The sequence below is a fragment of the Heptranchias perlo genome, chromosome 16, assembly GCF_035084215.1.
Source record: "Heptranchias perlo isolate sHepPer1 chromosome 16, sHepPer1.hap1, whole genome shotgun sequence".
Classification (NCBI taxonomy): Eukaryota; Metazoa; Chordata; class Chondrichthyes; order Hexanchiformes; family Hexanchidae; genus Heptranchias; species Heptranchias perlo.
The window spans coordinates 19138658-19143561 of record NC_090340.1 but is presented as its reverse complement, the minus strand read 5'-3'; positions in this window follow the sequence as shown (position 1 = coordinate 19143561).

The window sequence follows — 4904 nt, the reverse complement described above, 5'->3', positions numbered from 1 at the left end:
TCATCGGGAGTGCATCTTGAGAAACCATAGGTACTATTATTATATTACTTTAATAAACAGCACAGCAAAACATTGAAACATATAAGATTCTGAGAGGGCTTGACAGGGTAGATGGTGAGAGGCTGTTTGCCCTCAAAGGGTAGGCTGGAGTCATACCTAGCACAAAGGAAGATGGTAGTGGTTGTTTGAGGCCAATTATCTCAGCCCCAGGACATTGCTGCAAGAGTTCCTCAGGGCAGTGTCTTAGGCCCAACCATCTTCAGCAGCTTCATCACTGACCTTCCCTCCATCATAAGGTCAGAAATGGGGATGTTGTTGGCTGATGATTGTACAGTGTTCAGTTCCATTCGCAACCCCTCAGATAATGAAGCAGTCCATGCCTGCATGTAGCAAGACCTGGACAACATCCAGGCTTGGGCTGATATGTGGCAAGTAACATTCGCGCTAGACAAGTGCCAGGCAATGACCATCTCCAACAAGAGAGAGTCTAACTACTTCCCCTTGATATTCAACGGTATTACCATCGCCGAATCTCCCACCATCAACATCGTGGGGATCACCATTGACCAGAAACTTAACTGGACCAGCCACGTAAATACTGTGGCTACAAGAGCAGGTCAGAGGCTGGGTATTCTGCGGTGAGTGACTCACCTTCTGACGCCCCAAAGCCTTTCCACCATCTACAAGGCACAAGTCAGGAGTGTGATGGATGATTGCAGCTCCAACAACACTCAAGAAGCTCGACACCATCCAGGACAAAGCAGCCCGCTTGATTAGCACCCCATCCACCACCCTAAACATTCACTCCCTTCACCACTGGCGCACAGTGGCTGCAGTGTGCACCATCCACAGGATGTACGGCAGCAACTCGCCAAGGCTTCTTCGACAGTACCTCCCAAACCCGCGACCTCTACCACCTAGAAGGACAAGGGCAGCAGGTACATGGGAACAACACCACCTGCACGTTCCCCTCCAAGTCACACACCATCCCAACTTGGAAATATATCGCCGTTCCTTCATCGTCGCTGGTTCAAAATCCTGGACCTCCCTACCTAACAGCACTGTGGGAGAACCTTCACCACACGGACTGCAGCGGTTCAAGAAGGCGGCTCACCACCACCTTCTCAAGGGCAATTAGGGATGGGCAATAAATGCTGGCCTTGCCAACGATGCCCACATCCCATGAACGAATAAAAAAAAAGCAACTATTTAAATGAACGTGATTGAAACTTGAGTACTGTACAAGGTGTACAATGCGAAGTTCAGTCATTTTGTGAAATGGCCTGTGATTATGGCTTGCTTCTTGCTGACAACACTTTTATCGACAAAATTGTTGCTTCTATTTACAAACATATGAAAATTGACCAACAGGAAAAGACCAGCTGGTCCATCCAGCCTGTCGCATGCAGTCATATTTCAAACTAACGTTATGATCCCTAGGGCTCCCCACCCACCAGCAACTATGTGGCGCAAAAAATTCCATTGAGACATTTAGCTTTGTTATCGGTCACTTCCTCAGCAATCTTACACAATTGGGACTGGTTCCTCTCTCCGCCTGCTCGCTGGATCCACTCATGTGAGCCTCTTTTTCACTCCCAGTCACCGGCAGCTTTCTTTCATCTCCAGTCATGCTGGTGCAAACTATGATGGTAATTCACTGATTGACATTTTTTCCAACTGAGCATTTATCACTGATGAAAGCTGGTGTTCTGCACAGGTACAGCTTGTTCAAAAAACAGGCCCGTTTCATCAGCATTAAAGATGACCTTAGGCTTAAAACGAGATAACATATCACGCGCCCAGTTACTGACGCTCTCTGTGAGAAAGTCGATTGCCTCCTCATGTGTTGGGGTGGATGTGATTGTCATGCCACTTTCCCGATGTCGAATCGAATTTGTTGAACATTCGAATTAAGAGCAGGAGTAGGCCATTCGGCCCCTTGAGCCTGCTCTGCCATTTGATAAGATCATGGCTGATCTGATTGCGACCTCAACCCTACTTTCCCATCTACTTACAATAACCTTTGACTCCCTTGTTAATCAGGAATCTATCTAACTCAAAGTGGCTGTTCCATGATGCAGAAACAGGGTAGGTTCCAAATTCTTCGGTGAATTCACTCGCCTTTCCCAGCAAGACAAGGTCAGATAGCCCAGGAAGTTCAGCTGTTCTCGCCTGCTTGAAGCAGAAAGGACATAATTGCTTTGGAGGCGGTTCAGAGAAGGTTCACTCGACTGATTCCTGGGATGAGGGGGTTATCTTATGAGGAAAGGTTGGACAAGTTGGGTCTGTATACACTGGGGTTTAGAAGAATGAGAGGTGATCTTATTGAAACATATAAGATCCTGAGGGGACTAGAAGCGGTAGATGCTAAGAGGATGTTTCCCCTTGTGGGAGAGACTAGAACTGGGGGCCACAGTTTAAAAATAAGGGGTCTCCCATTTAAGACAGAGATGAGGAGAAATTTTTTCTCTCAGAGGGTCGTGAGTCTGTGGAACTCCCTTCCCCAGAGGGCGGTGGAGGCAGGTCATTGAATATTTTTAAGGCTGAGTTAGATAGATTCCTAATTAACAAGGGAGTCAAAGCTTATAGTAAGTAGATGGGAAAGTAGGGTTGAGGTCACAATCAGATCAGCCATGATCTTATCAAATGGCAGAGCAGGCTCGAGGGGCCGAATGGCCTACTCCTGCTCTTAATTCGAATGTTCGTATGTTCAACAAATTGGATTCCACATCGGGACAAACTGAAGTGCACATCCTCTTCCATTGGCTGCAAGAATTCTGCTGGCAAACAGCACTGACTCTCTCCTTGTTTCTTCAGGTAGGTGGAGAGGGTGTTTGGAGGGATGTTAAATTTCTGTACCACAACTTTCTTCATTTCTCCAGGGTGCTTCTCCACATATTTGATGATCTCATACTTCTGGCCAGCCATACTCACAAACTGCTTTATCTCCACCTGATGATGCACTGCATCCAGGAGGGAGAAGGCTGTGACGCCAAGGCATCCGATGTTGATCATGGAGTTGAATTGGAATAAAGTGGCAGAATACACTGTTCAGAGCCGATTTGTGGTGGGAATACGAATTAGAATTAAAAGGTTTGAATTAAGCAACAAAATTTCAAGGCATTTTAAATGGGGCATATTTTTTGTGCGATTTTGATTCAAATTAACATATAATTCAAACAAAGGACCTTTGAAGTAAGAGGAGTAGATTGTACCCACTTGTGGGGAAACTCAAAACTGGATGAATGACATCTGCAGAACAAATTATAGAAGCACAGAGAAACAGAAAGACCAGCAATGTATCTGCTGAATTCTAGGGGTAATTTTAACTCCCAAGGACGGGTGAGTTGGGGGCGGGTGGGAGGTTAAAGCAACAGCTTTTTGGAGCGGGACTGCATCCCAACTCCAATGCGCCCACTTCCAGGCTTGACCCAGGCAGGCTCATATGTGCACGCACAACAGACACCAGGAAAAATAAGAAGGGAGAGATCACTTTGATAGGATTGTACTACAGACCCCCAAATAGTCAATGGGAAATTGAGGAGCAAATATGTAAGGAGATTACAGACAGCTGCAAGAAAAATAGGGTGGTAATAGTTGGGGACTTTAACTTTCCCAACATTGACTGGGACAACCATAGCATTAGGGGCTTGGATGGAGAGAAATTTGTTGAGTGTATTCAGGAGGAATTTCTCATTCAGTATGTGGATGGCCCAACAAGAGAGGGGGCAAAACTTGACCTCCTCTTGGGAAATAAGGAAGGGCAGGTGACAGAAGTGTTAGTGAGGGATCACTTTGGGACCAGTGATCATAATTCCATTAGTTTTAAGATAGCTATGGAGAATGATAGGTTTGGCCCAAAAGTTAAAATTCTAAATTGGGGAAAGGCCAATTTTGATGGTATTAGACAGGAACTTTCAGAAGTTGATTGAGAGAGTCTGTTGGCAGGCAAAGGGACGTCTGGTAAGTGGAAGGCTTTCAAAAGTGTGTTAACCAGGGTTCAGGGTAAGCACATTCCTTATAAAGTGACGGGCAAGGCTGGTAGAAGTAGGGAACCTTGGGTGACTCGGGAGATTGTGGCCCTCGTCAAAAAGAAGAAGGAGGCATATGACATGCATAGGCAGCTGGGATCAAGTGGATCCCTTGATGAGTATAGAGATTGCCGGAGTAGAGGTAAGAGAGAAATCAGGAGGGCAAAAAGGGGACATGAGATTGCTTTGGCAGATAAAGCAAAGGAGAATCCAAAGAGCTTCTACAAATACATAAAGGGCAAAAGAGTAACTAGGGAGAGAGTAGGGCCTCTTAAGGATCAACGAGGTCATCTATGTGCGGAACCACAAGAGATGAGTGAGATCCTAAATGAATATTTCACATCGGTATTCACGGTTGAGAAAGGCATGGATGTTAGGGAACTTGGGGAAATAAATAGTGATGTCTTGAGGAGTGTACATATTACAGAGAGGGAGATGCTGGAAGTCTTAACACGCATCAAGGTAGATAAATCTCCGGGACCTGATGAAATGTATCCCAGGACGTTATGGGAGGTTAGGGAGGAAATTGCGGGTCCCCTAGCAGAGATATTTGAATCATCGACAGCTACAGGTGAGGTGCCTGAAGATTGGAGGGTAGCAAATGTTGTGCCTTTGTTTAAGAAGGGCGGCAGGGAAAAGCCTGGGAACTACAGACCGGTGAGCCTGACATCTGTAGTGGGTAAATTGTTAGAGGGTATTCTAAGAGACAGGATCTACAGGCATTTGGAGAGGCAGGGACTGATTAGGAACAGTCAGCATGGTTTTGTGAGTGGAAAATCATGTCTCACGAATTTGATTGAGTTTTTTGAAGGGGTAACCAAGAAGATAGATGAGGGCTGTGCAGTTGACGTGGTCTACATGGACTTTAGCAAA